Source organism: Elephantulus edwardii, unplaced genomic scaffold (genome assembly GCF_000299155.1).
Source record: "Elephantulus edwardii isolate Elephantulus edwardi_28Jun2011 unplaced genomic scaffold, EleEdw1.0 scaffold00003, whole genome shotgun sequence".
NCBI classification, from domain to species: domain Eukaryota; kingdom Metazoa; phylum Chordata; class Mammalia; order Macroscelidea; family Macroscelididae; genus Elephantulus; species Elephantulus edwardii.
Genome location: NW_006399753.1, coordinates 10109166 through 10129312, shown reverse-complemented (window position 1 = coordinate 10129312; position 20147 = coordinate 10109166). Strand labels below are relative to the sequence as shown.

At 43.8% G+C, this 20147-nt stretch overlaps 1 pseudogene; it reads right to left on the bottom strand.

Moving 5' to 3' along the window:
• Nucleotides 1–4596: 4596 nt before the first annotated feature.
• LOC102843712 lies at nt 4597–5528 on the bottom strand (annotated as a pseudogene).
• Nucleotides 5529–20147: the final 14619 nt, after the last annotated feature.

The window sequence follows — 20147 nt, the reverse complement described above, 5'->3', positions numbered from 1 at the left end:
AACAAATGTTAACTTTTAGTTCTACTGATTCAGTCAGTTATAGAAATAATTCTATTCATTTTCCCATATAATTTTTAAGTTTTCTATTTGTGCCACTAACCCAAAGACTATATCTGTCTGGTGATTCGAATCCACCAGACACTCCTTGGGGGAAAAGAACAATCTCCTTCCTTTTGACTTAGAGCCTTGAGTCTGTTCACACTCACCAGTCATGAGTTGGAGGTTTGCTGGTTTTTGTTGGCTACCTTTCTTTCGAACATTTTTCTCTTACTGGAGTCAGACATGATGATATTTTTTAATCTAAAAGCTGATGAGCATTCAAAATTTAAGTCTATTTCTCTTTGTAAACAAGTGAGCATTAAAAACCCAAGTCTAGCTCTCCTTTTTAAACAGCTGGTTACTTTAGAAAAAAGCATATAAGAAGATTTATTCACACCTTTTACTAAACGTCCCTTATTCCACCGGTTCTCCTGAGAACTGAGTACTGTTCTATTCACTGTAGAGGATCATTTGTTGTAGCTGAAAACTTTCTGTGAAATATGACTCTATCTGGCCTGTTTGTCCTTGAATTTGGCTGATTTTATCAAACCATAGGTCAGTTAAGAGGGAGCTCTGGTGGCTTAGTGGCAAGGACTAGCACTGCCAACTCAAAGGCACATGGTTCGAATCTACCAACTGCTCTGCAGGAGGAAGATGGACAATCTCCTCCCATGTGATTTATGGCCTCTCAAAACCCACTGGAGGATGGACAGTTATGGGTCAGTTTTCAAATCAAAAGTATGTAGGTTAACTGAATGAACTCTGGTTGTGTAGATTGTAGCAGGTTGCACTGCTAACCAAAAGGTTAGCCGTTTGAATCCCTTAGCAACTCCAAGGGAGAAAGATGAGCAGTCTCTTCTCATTAGGATGATAGCCTGAGGAACCTGGTGGTGGGACATTAGGAATCAAAAGTGACTCAAATGCAGTGGGATTCTGAATGGTTAACTAGGATCCTTGGTGATATTATGGTTAAACACTCAACAATTAACCAAAAGATTGGTTATTGAAGGCCGCCAGGTGCTCTGCAGGAGAAATAAGTGGCAATCTGCAGCTGTAAAGATTGTAATGGAATATTACGTACCACTGAAAAATGACCAAGAATTCGTGAAATACTGTACAATGTGGCTGAATCTAGAACAAATTGTTCTGAATGGCATGGATCAGTCACAAAAGGCCAATTAAGTCATAAGATAATTATTACAAAAAGGTGATGAAAGATTTGCACATAGCATCAATCTTAGAGGGTTAACAGGGATGAAAATGAAAGGAGTTATGGTTGCTTCTAGGTGCCATCGAGTCGACGACAACTCCCCACCACCCAATAACCAGTGAATCTGAGCCCTGTCCTGTGTTCATCGTCTCTGATCAATATGAGCCCGTTGCTGCAGTCACTGCATCAGTCCGTCCTGCTGAGGGTCTCTTCCACTGACCCTCCACCTTTCCAGGCGTGATGTCTTTTTCAAGAACTTGCCCCTCCTAACAACATGCTGTGTCAGTGAAGGAAGCGAAGACCCTCAAAGACATGGATTGACATAGGGAATGGAACAATGGGTTCAAGTGTGTCAGAGATGATGAGGACAGCACAGGACAGGGCAGGGGTCAGATCTGTGGTTCATGGGTTCGCGAGGGTCACTTAACAGCACCTAACAACAACAATCATGATGTGACCTACTGGTCCAGTGGGGAGGATTCTTATTTTCTTAATGCTGAGTTTTATCAGACATTATAATTAATTAGTCTGTTACAGTTATACAATTTATACAGTTATAAAAATGTGTACGAATGATTAAATGAAAATGTAAACTTTTATTCAAATAAAATGATTTTTTAAAATTTATTTATTTTCTTGTTGTGTGCCATTGAATCGGATCCAACTGACACAGTTGTCCCTCCTTCTCCAGCGGAGCATCTGGTGGATTCCAACTGTGTACCTTTGGGATTGCAGCGCAGCTTCTTGCCACTAGGCCACCAGAGCTCCCAAATAAAATTATTTTAAACGGGGGGAAATCCCCTTGCAGCGCAGGTCCAGTCGATCTTCTATGGTTACTCCCTGTTGGAACATATTGGATGACACAACACAACATCGTGTTCACTGGAATAACAATTCAGCATTTACGCGGATGGGATGGGCTCTGGTGGTTGTACAATGGCTAAACCCTAGACTACTAACTGAAAGGCGGGAGGCTTGAAGCCATCACCTGCTCTGCTGAGGAAAGGTGCAGCAGTACCTTCTGTATAGGCCACAGCCTGGAACACTCTGTGCACCAGTTCTGCTTTATCTTGGAGGTCGCTGAGGGTCAGGATCAACATGGTGGCCCCTGAGAAAACCACATCCCTTGGTTCGAGCTCACTCAGGAGAATGGGATGTGCCACGAGACCTCCCCAAATCATGGAAACAACCGGCAATAAGGACACGCTCGTGTCCAGCGTGGTCAAGCTCAGTGACAAACCCCTTGTTTTGTCTCCTGTCAGTGACCTCCCACATAGATATCATCGTTACCTTTGTTCCTCAGACATAGAAACAGAGGCTACCACAGGCCTCCGTACCTGACCACGTGACAGAGTTTTGGGGCTCAGAATTTCAATGTCTCCAGTTCTCTCTCTCATTTTTGCCTCCCTCGGTTACCAGGTCTTATTTCTAGTCTCATTTCTGTGACGACCTCAGCGGTCTCGAAAGGTTCACAGCACACACTCGTTCATGTTGTTGTTATGTGCTGTCTATAAGGTCACCGAGGAAGGACAGAACCCAGTGCAGGCCAAGAAAGACAGTTTATTAAGGAGAAACTGCCAGGCTGGCTCTCCAGCAGAAGACCAGCCCCCATTAAAAGTTAGAAGGGGATTTTATATTTTCTTACAAGGGACTTGGGGAAGGGGATGTTTACAGATGCTTCCTTCACGATAGGGAAGTGGGCTGGGATCTCAGATAACTATTCCTGGGAAAAGAGAGGTAGGGTAGTTTCACAGAGAGAAGGCACGGTTGTTGCTTCCTATGATTGGATTCTCTCAGTAGCCATTCTGGGAGATGAAGAGAAGGGACCTGCAGTCCTAATACTGTTAAGTGGGAACCAACTCAAAGTTGACCCTCCAAGGGGTTTTCAGAGACTAAATCACACTATGAATGGTAGGAGATTTCCCATCTTTCTCCTATAGAGCAGGTAGTCAACTGGAACCAAGTGCCTTCAGATTTGCCATGAAATTTCTTACCATTATGTTACCAGACCTCTCTCCTTCTCTGCCTCATTTTTTTTTTCACTCTCTCTAATTAGGACAGGGTTCAGATCTGTTGTTCATAGGGTCTCTATGAATTGTACTTGACTCAACCACACCTAAGAATACAACACAACATATGTGTGTGTGTGTTATATACACATATATGTATATATATGTGTGTTTATATATATATGTGTGTTTCGTATATATGTCTGTGTTTTGTGTGTGTCTGTGTTGTGTGTGTGTGTGTGTGTGTGTATTGAGTCACCAGGTGGCATTTAAATGAAGCCGAGATTTTTTTTAAATTTTACTTTCTTATTTTGTGTGTGTGTACCGTCAAATCGGACCTGACTGGTACAGGAGGAGCTTGTCCCTCCTTCTCCAGCAGAGCATCTGGTTGATTAGAACCACGAACCTCTGGCATTGCAGTGCAAGCCTAGATTTTTAAGATAACATTGATTTTTAACATTGATATTGATTTTAAGATAACATTGATATTATAAGGTATTTGCAGTTGTTCTGTTTATTTACTTGCTTTTTGTTGGTTTACTTAATAGACTGTTAAGCCCTTCATTAAAAGACTTATATCTTTTTTTTACCTTTAAAAGAACACACACCAACAAACAAAGCACTAAGTACTAAATGCTGACTGAATTATTTAGATAAATAAACTTACAGCAATATTCTAAAAACTGCTCTGTGAATTGTGCACAATTAAATTACCAGTGTTTGCTTTAGATTTTCAACAAAGAATGAGCTTGAGGGGCAAGAAAAGTAATTTAGTTACAGGAGACTAGGGGCATTGTTTTGATAGATAGAAATGCTGTGGCTTTTGTTTAGATTGCTTTATGATTACAACAGAAGTTCCTGGGTGGTACAAATGATTACTCGCTGCTAACCAAAAGGTTGGTGATTTGAGTACACCCAAAGGTACCTTAAAAGAAAAATCTGGAATCTAATTCCAAAAAACCAGTCACTGAAAAGTCTAAGGCACCTACTTCTTCTCTGACACACACATGTGAATCATAATCACCTTGATGACAACTGGTTTACTGGTTATTGTTAGAACATTTACAATTGCTTGGGGAGAGAAATTATTCAATGAAGACTATACTGAGGGATCTATCACTTTTTTTTTGTGGTTGAGTGCAGTGTACTTTATTGATGGTACATGATAAGATGGGCTCTCCAAGCCCCTTCCCTTTCTCAGGGGGACTGGATGGAAATTGTGTCAAGGATGTAAGATTCTCAGTGTGGAAGGATGGAGTTGGGGCAAGGACTTCCCAGCAGTGAGGGTGTCTATCTTTCTTCTAGTGCTATTGCAGGGGCTGGTGGTCCAAGGGGCTCTTATTCTTTGGAGGGCATGTGAACCGTCAGGTCGGCCAACCGGTTGCTGCAGCCAAATTCATTGTCATACCAGGAAATGAGTTTGACAAAGTGGTTGTTCAGGGCAATGCCAGCCCCAGTACCAAAGGTCAAAGAGGGGGTGTCACTGTTAAAGTCACAGGAGACAACCTGGTCCTCAGTGTATCCCAGGATGCCCTTGAGGGGCCCTTCTGAGGCCTGCTTTACAACTGTCTTGATGCCATCATATTTGGTAGCTTTCTCCAAATGACAGATCAGGTAGGTCCACAACGGACACATTGCGTGTGGGGACATGGAAAGCCATGCCGGTAATTTTCCCATTCACTTTAGGGATGACCTTGCCCACGACCTTGGCAGGACCAATAGATGCAGGATGATGTTCTGGGCAGCTCCATGGCCATCACGCCACAGCTTATCCACAGTCTTCCGGGTGGTAATGATGGTATATACTGTGATAATGAGTCCCTTCAATGATGCCAAAGTTGTCATGGATGACCTTGGCCAGGAGGCCCAAGCAGTTGGTGGTGCAGGAGGCATTGCTGATAATCTTGAGAGAGATGTCATACTTTTCATGGTTCACGCCCATCACAAACATGAGGGCATCGGTAAAAGGAGCAGAGATGCTTACCCATTTGGCACCACCCTGCAAGTGAGTCCCAGCCTTCTCCAAGGTTGTGAAGATACCAATGGATTCCACAACATGCTTTCCCATTGATGACCAGCTTCCCATTCTCAGCCTTGACAGTGCCATTGAATTTGCCACGGTTGGAATCCTACTGGAACATACAGACCATATAATTGAGGTCAATGAAGGAGTCGTTGATGACAACAACATCCACTTTGCCAGAGTTAAAAGCAGCCCTGGTGACCAGTCGCCCAATGAAGCCAAAGCCGTTTACTCCGACCTTCACCATCGTGTCTCAGGGATGTGGCTGAGGCTGCATGAGAAGAGAGGGCAATCTGTGGATCTGAGGAGCAGACAGCCAGATCTCTCACTCTTTAACATTCATATACACACATCCAAGCCATGGCTGGTCATCGTCGCTGGTGAACAAGACGGTGGCAAGTGGAAGTACGGCAGCCTAAAGGAGGATTGAGTAATCAGTTCTGCCTTTGGCTCTAGTGAAGTAAGTTTTGAGTCAAGACTCCGTTTGGAGCTGGAAAGATGAGCATCCTTTGCTCTGAGGACGCCAGACGGCTGCATCGTTAGCAACAACTGGCTTGGATGATCTTGTTGCTTGGCATTGCTTGGCCAACTGCCAGTACAGTGGAGGAGGAGTGCTGTTCTCTGGGCAGACATCAGTGAGCACCGTCTGTTTATCACCCTGCGTCCAAGCCACAGCGTGGGTTAGGAAGCACGCAGGAACAGAGGCAAAGGAAAGACCACCTTTTAGCTGCCACAGCAAGAGTCATAACTGACAGGTACCGTGCTTCCAGACAGAAAGCTTGTGTCAGAGGCAATGCGATTGGCACAGGATAGAGCACGGTTTAGGGCTGTTGTACATAGGGTCGCTATGAGTCGCAAGCGACTCGAAGGCACATAACAACAACAATACAATATACAATAGAATAAGTTTTGATTTTTTTTCTCTCTTTTCTGGCTGGTTAAAAAAGAAATTCTTTTTCTAAAGAATTTTGCTGTAAATTTATTTAAGCAGACGAGCTTTCCTGTCCCAACTGACTCATGTTTTGTAAACATTAAGTCTATATTCCACCTTGAGTTAAGAAAAAGCTGGGAAGGAGTGGAGGCCTCGACAATGATATGTTTGCAATTTATATTTCTGTAAAAGGAGTTTTCATGAGATGTTGGTTATACTTGTGCTTGCTGTGAGGTGAGAGCCCTAGTGGTGTAGTAGGTGACATATCGGCCTGCTAAGGAAAAAGTAAGACAATTCTGATCATGTAGTCCATAGAGGCTTGAGCTGCTACCCAAAGCACACACCTCTGTCAGTTCAAATCCGCCAGCTACTTCAAGGGAGATATATGGATGATCTCCTCCCATGTGACTTACAGCCTTGGAAACCTGCTGGAGGGTCAGCTATGAGTCGTTCTGGCTTGATCATAATGAATGAGTACCTAAACATATGTAACAAACTATAGATATTTATATATGCCTGCCCCTTCCTCCCAAAGGATCTGTTACATATATAGATTGAAAAGGTAGGAGACAGAATGCATCCATGATGCACTCCTTTATTAATTTTGAACCATGCAGTCTTTCCTTGCTCTGTTCTGAGGACTGTTTCGTGGTCCAAATATAGGTTTTGCATGAGCACAATCAAGTGTTCTGTGATTGCCATTCTTCTCAAGGTTGACCGTAATTTGTTGTGATCTACATACTCAAATGTCTTTGTATAGTCAATGAAACACAGATAGACATTCCTCCGGTACTCTCTGCTTTCAGCCGAAATTCATTTGATGTTGGTGATAATGTCAATGGTGCTACAGCCTCTTCTAAATCCAGCCTGTACTTCTGGTAGTTCTCTGTCAATGTAGTTTTCCAATCTTCAGCAGGACTGTGCATGTGTGTGGTATCAGTGATATTTACTGCTTGATAATTTCCACACTCTGTTGGGTCACACATTTTTGGAATGAGAACAAATATGGATCTCTTCCAGTAAATTGGCCAGGTAGTTGTCCTCCAGATTTCTTGGCACAATTGGATAAGAGTATATGACACTATGAACTGCCAAGAGAATAAACAGGTTTATCCTAGAGAAGGTGAAACCAGGTTGCTCCTTGGAGGCAAAGATTTTTAATCTCCATTTCACATAGTTTGGGAATGTGGTCAGAAGGGACCAATGCCGAGGGGAAAACATTATGGTTGGAAGAGTGGAGAGACAGCTCTACCGATGGCCACTTTGGACCTATTTTTGTTTAATTAATTATGAACATTTTGGTGATGTCATCATAATTGAAATAGAAAATGTAGGAAAGAGGTAAATGAACGCAGCAAGAGTGGGTCAGATCCGGGAGTCCCCTTACAGCTTTTGAGTAGTACCTGTAAACTTTGATTTGTTTAACAATTAACAAAGAACACTGATGAGGAGGCCATCTGAGTAGCTTAGTGACAAGCCAGCTGCTCCGGAGGGGGAGTTGAGGGCTCCCTGGACAGCTCTGACTTAAAGGTTAATGCATTCCGCGTCCTCAGCAGCCGACTTTGAAGTGACACATTGTAGCCAGACTTTTCTCTTTCAATTATGGAGAGTCACCCATCTACATGGAAAACAAGGGAAGATTCACTCAGGGAGGATTCCCCCCAACAAAACCAAACCCGCTGCCTCTGGGTCAATTCTGACTCTGCGACCCTCCCAGACTGAGAGCTGGCCCGTCAGCTTTCCAAGGTCATCTTCATGGGAACAGATTGTGTCTTCCTCCTCTGGAGCAGCTGGTAGGTTCAGCCCACAAAACCTTTGGTTAGCAGCAGAGTGCTTTAACCAGTGTGACACCAGGCATCCTTCAGGGGCTGTTAATAGAGGTAAAATGAAAAATCACTAAGGTATGAAAGCAGGGTGGAGAAGATGGTATGTGCACTCTGAAGAAGGTACCTCTAGGTGGGAATCCAGGTTCTTGTTGGATGTTAACAGGTAGAGTCCAGCTCAGAGCAACTCCGGTGACAGAGCAGAGCTGCCTGTAGGGATTTACTGGCTCAAGTCTCTATGTGAGCAGATCATCAGGTCTTTTCGTTCATGGAGTCATTGAATAAGTTCCAACCACCAGCCTTTGCGTTAATGATGGACTGCTTGACCATGACACCACCAGTCCTCTCAGTAGCTGTGCAAACTTACTCTCACTATCTGGAGACATGATCATAATAATCCTGGTGTTGTGTGGTGAGTTACATACATGACACAAGGCTCCATTGCTTCTATACTCATGCTTTCTTTTCTGTGTGGCTTTGCCATTCATCCTAACGAGAGCCAATCGTTTTCCCTACCCTTGGATCCAGGCTAGCCTAAGACTTGCTGCAGTCAGTAGAACCCAGAGGAAGATAGTTTGTTCCCAAACCTCAGGAGGGCTTGCACCTGCCTGCCGTGCCTCTTGGGAAGAAACCTCGGCTCGCCTGCTGGACGACAGCCCAGATGCCCTGGCGGTCCCACCAGCTGATGGCTGGCCAGCTGGAAGATGCGCTGGTGAGTCCATCTGTTTTGATTAGCTATTGCTGCAAACAGCCCAAAACTTAGTGACTTTAGAGAAATTAATTATATACTAAATTCTGCGGGTTGATTGGACTCAGCTGGGGGCTTCCTGGGTTCTGCATGATGTTGGCTGGGTCTACAGTCATCTGGAAACTGAGCTGACCTGGAATATTCTGCTTGTCTGGGTATCTGGTGGCTTGATAGAGAAGGCTGGAATTATGGAACAGCAGGGAGTCTATATATCAATCTTTTCCATTCTTCCATCTCAAGTCCTTTCTACATGGTGGTGGTGGTTGTTGTTTATGTGCCATCAAGTCACCTGTGACCCATAACAAACCCATGTACAGCAGCTTTCAACCCTGCCCTGTCCTGAGCCAGTCTCACTAACTCCAACACACCAACCCCCAATAACCCCCACTGCGCCAGTAATTAACAATCCATCTCATCCGGAGTCTTCCTCTCCTGAGCTGTCCCTCCACCCTTCAGAGCATGATGTCCTTCTCCAAGGATTGGTCCCTCCTGCCACGTGCCCAAAGTATGTGAGACAGAGCTTCAAAATCCTAGCCTCCAAGGAGAAACTTGGTTTCACTCTCTCCAGGACAGACCTATTTGTTTTCTTGGTAGTCTATGCTATGTTCAGAACTCTTCTCCAGCACCTCACTTAAAGGCATCGGTTCTTCTCCTGTCATCCTTAGTCATTGTCCAGCTCTCTGACGCATAGCAAGCACCATGAAATGTCCACCTCAAGAGCTGAATTTCCTACATAGCAGCTCAGAGTTCTCCATGGGACAAAAGTGGAATGGCCAAGCTTTCTTAAGGCTTAGGCCAAAAATTATCATGGTGTCACGCCCTCTACATCCTTCTGGTTAAAATGAGTCACACAACTAGCCTTTATTCCATGTGCAAAGAGCCTGCTGGAGATTGCAGGGGCTGGCTGTGGAGACCAACCTTTTCAGACTGGTCAACTAATCAAATAATCTTTAAACAAGTAACTAGAGTAATTTAAGTTTATTTAAGTGTTCACAAGGTGTTTTTGTAAACTCACTATGCTAAGTTTTACAGCAAGAGGTAAAAAAATGACATGCTGCTATTGTTATGTGCTATCAAGTTGATTACAACTGATAGTGACCCTAATAACAATAGATCTGGACCATGCCTTCCCTGTGCCATTCTCATTGTTATTGTTGTTGTTATATGTCATCAAGTCACTTGCGACTCATAGTGACCCTATGTACAAGAACTCTAAACCCTGCTCTATCCTGTGACAACCTGTCTCTGCCACCCCCACTCCTATTACCTCAATCACTTAATCAATCCATCTCATCGAGGTTCTTCCCCTTTTGTGCTGTCCTTCCACTCTCCCAAACATGATGTCCCTCTCCAAGCACTGGTCCTTCCTTGCAACATGCCCAAAGTATGTCAGACGAAGTTTCAGAATCCTCCCCCAAGGAGCAGCCCAGTTTCACCCTTTCCAGGACTAACCTGTTTGTTTTCCTAGCAGTCCATAGTATATTCAACTCTCTTCTCCAGGACCACAGTTCAAAGGCATCAATTCTCTTTCTATCATCCCTAGTCACTTCTAGCTCTCTGATGCATAGCAGGTAATTGTGAATGCTATGGCCCGGATCAGGTGCACCTTAGTCTCCAGCCTGACGTTGTTACTCTTCAGTACTTTGGAGAGGTCCTTGACATCTGACTTTCATCATTGTAGTAGTGCTTGTAAAAATACCTCCTAGGAAGAGGGCGTAGTTGAGGGGGAGTAGAAGATGTGTTATCTACATTAAACTACAATATTTCTCAGTTAAGCTCAGATGTACGAGTGAGCTGACCTGAGAGTGGTCAAGATTAGAATTGATTAGCTGAGTCCAACAAATGTGGACACACAGGATTGTGCACTAACTGTGCAATGGAACTGATGAGGAAACCGATGCTTGCTAAAATTAACAGCAGGGCACAAGGCTTCCCGGTCGGAACTGACTTAGCCAAGGTTGTCATGGGCTCACTTCCTTACTCACAACTCCATGAGCAGTGGAGAAAAATGTTCCCCAGTCCTGTATTATTCCTTAATACACTTGGATCTTACTGTGTGAATCCTTAACATTTTCCTTGGCTAGTTTTCAGACAGGGAGCTCTGGTGGCCTAGTGGGTAAGGAGTTGCTCTGCCCAACCCAAACGCAGACAGTTCGAATCCACCAGCAGTTCTTCAGGAACTAGATGTACAAGTCTCCTCCCATGGAATTTATTGTCTCTGAAAACCTACTGAAAGATCAGATATGAGTCCTTTTCATCTGTGGCAACGAACTTTCTTGTGTCAGAGATTGTGAAGATGGCACAGGATAGGACAATGTTCAGATCAGTTATTCATAGGATCGCTTTGAGTCATATTTGAGTTGATGGCACTTAACAACAACAACAAGTTAAATTATTATTATTATTTTTTAAATGTTGAAGACACATTATTCCCCCTGTCTTGAAGTGCACGTGCGAACCCACTCAAAACCCCCACCGTGAGAACCTCCTGAATGAGAGTTCTTGGCCCCAGATAATCAATTAAGAACAGTTGAGCATTTATAGCACCGTAGCCAGGAGGATCCATCAAACAAAAGGGCAGCCGAGTGACAAGCTTTCAAGGAAGCCTGGTGAAAGATTTATGATTCTTGGCAGCCACTCACACTGCCATCTCAGCAGCAGGTAGCCTGGCTCAGGACGGGGGCCCTACTTAGGATGGGAGACAGGATCTTCTTTCAGAGGTCGAACCAATTACCTTCTTAACCTCTCTAGAAAAGGTGCTACTCCACGTGGCTTCATCAGGATCAGCTTCCATCTGCCAGATTCCTTTAGTGAACCTGTAGGTGGACAGCTGTGGCTGACAACCTGAAGCCCAAAAGGAAAATGAAGAGCAAACAGCCCCTGGGGGGTGCAGGACGCAGGAATGTAAATGTCCCTATTAACGTGCGGCTCCACAGAGGCCTGCAACGCTGTCACAGGGAAGAAGAGCTGTGAGCTCTGGGTGGTTTGCCCCCAGACGCCAGGGAGGATGGATTTTCTCTGTAACGATGCCAGGACTTAGACCAAAGGGAGCCAACCGAAGCCCTTTGGACTGTGGACTCCATCCTGATGCAGCAACTGCATGAGCTACAGGGTGGAACTGCTTGTCGGTTGCTTTTAATATTTCTAATCCTTTCCATTGTGCCTTGAGTGAAAACTTACAAAGTATAGTGGTTTTATTTTAATTTAATCACTCATTACAATACTCACAATGTCTGATAATCTCACTGTATATTGTGTTTCCCTTCACTCATTTTTGGGGGGGTATACTCTTTTTTTTATTAACTTTAATAAACATTTACAGAGATTTTGGAATTCCATTCATTCACTGTTGCGCTTTTCTCCCTGCCCACCCCTCCCCACCAGTTTACTCCCCTCTCTGAAAAGAAAAAGAAAAAAAAATTCCTTCGTTGGTATACAATTCCCCCATCCCTTCCCCCCACCCGCCCCAAGTTTACTTCTCTATGCAACCTTAATTCTGGATTCCTGTGCTAACCATCACTCATTTTAAAAAGGATCCATTGGATTTTTTTTTTTACTAATTGTGGAAAGATCTTCAAGGATTTCTCCTTGAAAAATGTACTGTACTGTTGCATGGTTTCAAACTGCTAATGTTTAGGTTAACGACTCACCTGAAATGTTTACAACACATTGTTCTTAGGTGCCTTTGGGTCAGTTGTGACTAAGGGGGGAGGGGAAGGGGTGAGAGGAGAGGACTGAGGATGAGTAGATGTGAAACCACAGTTATATAATTTGTAGGTGAAGGGAGAGGGGAAAGGAAATGGGAAAGATCCTGTGGGGACCTGAAAAGACAGGGTGATGGTGGGCATAGCCCAATGGTGATTAAATGTATAAAAAAATAATGAGTGGAAATTATTGTATGAAACACAATATAAATGAAGATTAGTGTGAAACACAATGTGTGTTAAATCAGTATAAAACAAAAATGAAAACCAAATAAAAACCAATACATGGCATTGGGCAAATCTGTTGTAAAAGACCTCTTGAGATTGATAAAAGCAAAGATATCACTTTGCAATCACTTGTTATGCATCAGAGAGTTGGACAATGACTAGGGAGGATAGAAGGAGAATTGATGTCTTTGAGCTGTGGTGCTGGAGACTGCTAAGGAAACAAACAGATTCATCCTGGAGAGGGTTAAACCAGGCTACTCCTTGGAGGTAAGGATTCTGGGGCTCCGTCTGACATACTTTGGACATGTTGTAAGAAGGGACAGGTCCTTGGAGAGGGACATCATGCTTGGGAGGGTGGAGGGACAGCGCAGGAGGAGAAGGCCCTCTAAGAGGTGGATTGATTCAGTGACTGGGGTAATAGTGATGGGTGTGTCAGAGGCAGTGCAATTGGCACAGGACAGAGCAGGATTTAGGGCTGTTGTACATAGGGTTGCTATGAGTTGCAGGTGACTCGATGGCACATAACAACAACATATGGCCAGACAATATGTAGATCTATTGTGCACAGGGCTGCTATGAGTGTGAAGTGACTAAATGGCACCTGAAAACAACAGCAGCATCAAAATGGATTGACTAGTGTTACAGATCATGCGTTATGCACCAGGCATGATGTGTGAGATAAGCTTTAAAGATCGTGATCATTTACTAATATTCTGATAATCATGGATATCCTTAGAGATACTAAGATTGTTCACCTTAGTGTCATAGAAGATCAAACTGAAGCAGCAAGAGATTCAGTAGCCCAGATGTGATAGCTTATTACTAATTGAAGGTCAAGTATGCTAAGGATATTGGGATGTGTTCCATTTACTGCTTCATCGTGGCAGACATGAGAGGAAGTATTGAATCAGGATGGATTGAAACAAGCAGATAATGTTGACTTTACACTAAAAGTAGATGAAAGCCACAAAGTCTTGACTACAGTCACGGTATGGAGTGGAGGACATGCCCTATATTATCTCTCAAGTGGAAAGCCAAAATAAGATCACATTCTATCTCCATTTCCTAGGGTTGCCTAACAAAAGACCACAACATGGGTGATTTTAAAGAATAAAAATTGTGCTCGCTTCGGCAGCACATATACTAAAATTGGAACGATACAGAGAAGATTAGCATGGCCCCTGCGCAAGGATGACACGCAAATTCGTGAAGCATTCCATATTTTCGACCCTGAAATGAACCCGTCTGTAACGAAGGCTAACTCCTAACTCCTTTCACCTACAAATTTCGTCTTTGGATACAAAGCTAAGTGGATAGTCCTTACCGAGGGACTGTTTCAAAAAAGAGGCAGGGAGAAGAAGAAGGGGGGAAAAAAGAAGAAAAAAAAAAAAGAATAAAACTTTTATTTTCTCACAGACAGAAAGGTTGGAAGTTCAAAGCACAGTCAGATCCATTCATTCTGAGGTTTGCTAACAGGAACTTGTGTGTTATTTGGAGGCAAACACAGTCCAGCAGAGATGTCAGACTAATCACCAAAGCAAAACAGAACAAAGGAAATATGTCATAGAGCTCTGGCGGCATAGTGCATTAGATGTTGGGCTGCTAATCCAAAGGTTGATAGTTCAAATCCACTGGTTGTCCCTTGGCAGTCTCTTCCATTGAGAACTCAATGGAGGACCACCATGAATTAGAAACAACTTGACAGTACTAGGATATATAACAAGTGTGACATACAGTATAGAAATATACTTGTTCATTTAGATGTCACCGAGTTAACTAGGAACAGCAGTCAGGGAACCTCGCTTTGTCCTGCGCAATCATCAGGATCTCCACCACGTTCAAGGCCATTGCTGCAGTTGCTGGGTTAATCCATCTCATTGAACATCTTCCTCTTTCACTGACTCTACCTTTTCTAGCATGATGTCTTTTCCAAGGACTGGCAACTCCTGACCACATTCCCAAAGTATGTGAAATTAACATACCTAACACTCACTCTCTCCTCATTGCCATCAAGTTGGAAATGATTCACAGATGACCTGCCGTGGGGCTTCTAGGCTGTAAACTGCACAGGAGGCCTTTTCCCCTCTGACCCCCGAGGAGATTCTGGTGGAATCAAACCTCCAGAGAGGTTCAGCCTTTGGGCTTGCAGTCCGCTGCCCTGAGGACTATGCCACCAGAGAGCCCCACTAGATAGATATTGATATAGATATTTCACTGATGACAGTCAGAGACTCATAACAACCCTATGTATGACGGCTGAACTCTGCCTGATTTTCCCCACCCTTATAATCTTTGCGGTGCTTAAACACGTTGTGTAGTCACTGTATCAACCTATCTCGTGATAGTGAGGATTATTAATTTCCAGAGTTTTGTCCTTTCTTCCAAGGCCACGTTAACTCAGTAGTTAGAGCTGAGCTTTGAACCTTACATCGTCCGGTTTCATCCCAGAGCTGAGATCTCTCTCCTGCCTTGTTGTGTTATTGTTAGATGCCCTTGAATCCACTAGAACTCAGCAACCCTATGACAACACATCTGACCCCTGTGCTGTCCTGCACCACACTCAGAATCTCTGTCATGCTCACGTTCATTGTTAAAGTCACTATCAATCCATCTCTCAGAGGATCTTCCTCTCGCTAAATCTCCACCTTTCCCAGCATGATACTTATTTCCATGTACCGCTGGTCCCTTCTGAGAATGTGCCCAAAGAATGTGAGATGATTTCACCATCCTTGCCTCTAAGGAACATTCTCATTTCACTTCCTCCAAGACAGACTTGTTTGTTATTTTGGCAGTCAATAGGATATTCACTACTCTTCTACACCACAATTCAAAGGTCATCAATTATTCGTCTGTCCTCTTTATTCATTGCCCAACTCTCAGCTGCTTACGAAGCAACTAAAATGACCAAGGCTTGTCCCAGGAACACCTTAGTCTCTAACTGACAGCTTTGCTCTTTGGAGTGGTCCTTGACAGCAGATTTCCCCAATGCAGCTCACCCTTTGACATATCAACACTCTTGGCACCAACAGCCAGGAAATTAAAAGATGTATTGTGATGGGAAAGTCTGCTGTTAGGGACCTCTCCAAAGTACTGAAGAGCAATGGTGTCATTCTGGAGACTAAGGTGCATCTGATACAGACCATGGTCTTTGCAATCACTTGTTATGCATCAGAGAGTTGGACAATAACTAGGGAGGATAGAAGGAGAATTAATACCTTTGAGCTGTGGTATTGGAGAATAATATTGAGTGTACCATGAACTGCTAAGGAAACAAACAGATTCATCCTGGAAAGGGTTAAACCAGGCTGCTCCTTGGAGAAAAGGATTCTGACGCTTCATCTGACATACTTTGGACATGTTGTGAGGAGAGACCGGTCCTTGGAGAAGGACATCATGCTTGGGAGGGTGGAGGGACAACACAAGAAAGGAAGACCCTCTATGAGGTGGATTGATTCAGTGATTGGGGTAATTGGGGTGGGTGTGTCAGAGACAGTGCAATTGGTACAGGATAGAGCAGGGTTTAGGGCTGTTTGTTGTACATAGAGTCACTATGAGTCGCAAGTGACTCAACGGCACATAACAACAACAACAACAATTTTTTAAAGCTACTATTTATTTCCATGAATGTTGACTGTGGATCCAAGTAAAAAATAAAACCATTGACAAATCAATTTTTTTTTCTCCATCTATCATGAGGTTGCCAGTGGTGAAGATTTTTTAAATTTTCTTGATGTTGAGATGTAACCAATATTGAAAGATTTCTAACTCTTCCCCACAGTGTGTTAAAAATTGGCAAACTCAGAACAGCAGAGTCAGGTAAGGAGCCCTCAAAGAGCCTCAATATTTAATTTATTTGGACTCCAGTGTTTTCTCTGTTTAACCATTGGGTAAAATGTTGCAGTCAAAGCTTGCCACCCGTTAATTACTGCACAAAAACAGCAGGACCCAGAGTCATTACCGTGTGCCTTAGATAATTACAGCCACGCAATTGTGAGACGCCCCCTTGGCTCCTCCTCAGCTCCAATGTGTGGGCTTAGACGCTGAGCAGGTGACGATGAGCCGTAAGAAGACTAAATGCTGGAGAAGCGCAGGTAATTAACAGCTGCAGGCTGCAGACCAGGGCCTGAGCCGGAAATCAGCCAGATAAACTGTGAAGCTTCCACCAGCTCAGATTGCGTCTAAAAAAAACTGGCCGGCACCTCTAAGAGGTACAGTTTCCTTAATGGATGAGGAGGGAGGCAGATGCTGAGACTGGGATGAGAGAACTGGTAAATAGCCTTTTAGGTGCTGCAGACAGGTTTGCTGTCCATCTCTGGCTTCGCTCACAGCCGTGGAATGAGCATGACTTGGGAGAAGGGACAGAGGTGAAGGCACTGCCATTAAGCAACAGCTGACGGCCATAATGAGGATGGCGAGAGACATCTGCCTTGCTGGAATGAACACTGAAAATTCAAATGGAGCAAGATTTCCACATTTCATCTAGAAACTTGGCATTTCAGTGGGCAGGAGGACAATGAATCGTTCAGAATTTCATGTGCAAACTCAGGCTGGCTGCTGCCCGGGATTTGAGTTTATGCATTTTGAAGTCAAATGAATTCGATGACCCTGGACTCCATTACAGCTGTGATAGATGTGCCCAGCATCCACAATCTTAAATTAATTCTTCACAGCACATTTGTGGAACAAAGTTTGAGTTTTCTATCTAAATGTCTCATTTAAAATAAGTGTTTTAAAGCAACTGTCTAACCGCATCATTGTACGCCCACCGTGAATAGAGTTACTGGGGTATGCTGTTAACGAGCTTAGCTGGTCCCTGAAAGATGAACAGTTTGAATATCCACTGCAATGCCTTGGAAGCAAAGCCTGGCCAGCTATTTTCAAGTGATTGCAGCCACTGAAAACTCCATGGTTCCTGGTCTGATAGAGAGGCCTGGGGACCCCAAGACTATGACCTGTGTTGTTGTTGTGTGCCATTACGTCAGAATTGACTCAAAGCTGACACTACAGTGGATTTTCAGAGGCAGTTAATTACACAGGAGATTGTCCATCCTTCTCCCTTGGAGCAGCTAGTGAATTTGAACCATTGCCTTTAGTTTAAACTGCAGTGCAGTTTCTTACCACTAGACCACCAGAGCTCCCTCTTGGACTTATAGAGATGGCTGGAGATCCCGAGACTATGACTTTTTGACATCCTTAAAGTCTGGAACTGACTGAAACCATCCAACTTCACTTTCAGTGGCTCAATTTTCATAGAACAATAGAGAAGCCTATAAAGTGATCAGTCACACCAGTGAGGAGACCACTCCTTAAAACAATGAACCTTACAACATCAAAAGGGCAGCAATTGCCCAGGGTTAAAGGAAGCTCAGACAAAAAGATGAGTGGAAATGGGAAACACAGGAAAGAAGTGGGATGAGTGCTCTTACAATAGGTATTTGCCATCAATATAAAAAAACACTACACGGTTCAAACTCATGAAGGGGGTGTGTCAGGGATGTATTTTGTCTCCATACCTTTTCAGTCTGTATGCAGAACAGATCATCTGAGATGTTGGACTGTACCAGAAGGAATGTGGCATCAGGATTGGTGGAAGAATCATCAACAACCTTTATTATGCAGATGACACAACCCTGCTTTCTGAAACTGAGGAGGACCTGAAGTGCTTGCTGCAGAAGGTCAAGAACTGCAGCCTAAAAAAAAAAAGAGAAAAAAAAAAAAGAACTGCAGCCTCCTATATGGATTGAAGCTCAACATCAAGAAAGCAAAGATTCTCACCACTGGGCCAACTGACAACATCAGTATGGATGGTGAAAAGATTGAGATAGTTAACAGTTTTAGTTTACACATTTCCACAGTCAACACTCTCGGTAACAGCACTCAGGAAATCAAGAGACAGATTGCATTGGGACAGTCAGCTGTGAGGGACCTCTCAAGAGTACTGAAGAGCAACGATGTCAGGCTGGAGACCAAGGTATGCCTGATCCGGGTTATAGTCTTCACAATTATGTGCTATGCATCGGAGAGTTAGACAGTGAATAGGGATGATAGAAAAAGAATTGATGCTTTTGAGCTGTGGTGCTAGAGAAGAGTGTTGAATATACCCTGGACTGCTAGGAGAATAAACAGGTTTATCCTGGAGAGGGTGAAGCTAGGCTGCTCCTTGGAGTCAAGGATTCTGAAGCTTCATCTGACATACTTTGGGCATGTTGCAAGGAGGGACTGGTCCTTGGAGAGGGACATCATGTTTGGGAGAGTGGAGGGACGGTGCAGGAGAGGAAGACCCTCAATGAGATGGATTGATTCTGTGAGTGGAGTGATGGGAATGAGTGTGTTTGAGATGGCGAGGTTGGCACAGGATAGGACGGCGTTTAGGCTTCTTGTACATAGGGTCGCTATGAGTTGCAAACGACTCGATGGCACATAACAACAATGTGGATGAACTGTTAAACGGAAAACCAATTCGCAATATAAACTGTCCCTCAAATCACAATAAAATGGGAGTGCAGGACGAATATAAGGGAACCTCATGGAGTACAGATCAGTCAGAAACACACGGCGTTGGCAAGAGCCATAGCAAGAACACGGATGTTTACTGCTATTACATCCATTCCAGGCATGGTAGCCCCACCTGTGCAGAACTACTTCAGTCTTTGGAAGCAGATTGCCAGGCCTTTCTTCCAAGGTTCATGGGTTGATGGGCTCATAGTGTCAATCTTTCAGTTACTAGCTAATCATTCATATCTCTCGGGTTCTAACTTACCACTGAACACACATTATTATATTACAGTTTCCTGCATTTGCCAAGTCCGGAGAAATTTGACTAGGAAGAATTTTTCACACTGCCTGTCTTCTTTACTCAAATTTTGACCTGTTTGCCCTTTCTTAGCAGGCGAGCTCGAGGTGCTGCTGACACACAATTGCCCAGAGCACACTGATTTTCCTGCATGTTTGTGAAACACTTAGCCTCTGAGCAAGAATGCCTCTATGGTCTGAGTGTCTGCTCTGAACTTTAGTTTGAACAACTATTACTGCCTGTTTTAGGTGCCACTGGGTTGGTTCCAAGCGGTCACAGCCCTGTGTTTAAGGAAGGGAAACAAAAGGACAAATACTGCACAGTACCGCTGTTATAAAACGGGACTGACATCGGGGTTGAGGGGGAGTCTGAGAAAGAGGGGATAAATTATGCATACTGCATTGAAACAGTTGAGGAAGAAAACTCTTTAAAAGATATATGTAATTAGGTATTTTTGTCATTACAGGAGTCCAGAACGAAGGCTGAATAGTGGAGTGGACTTGGGGGGAGGGATTGTATAAGAATGAAAGAATTTCTCTTTTACTTTTCAAAGAGAAGAGTGTAGACGGGGGAGGGGTGATCAGAGAGAAAAGTGTAACAATGAATGAATGGAAATCCAAAGTCTCTGTAAATTTTCAT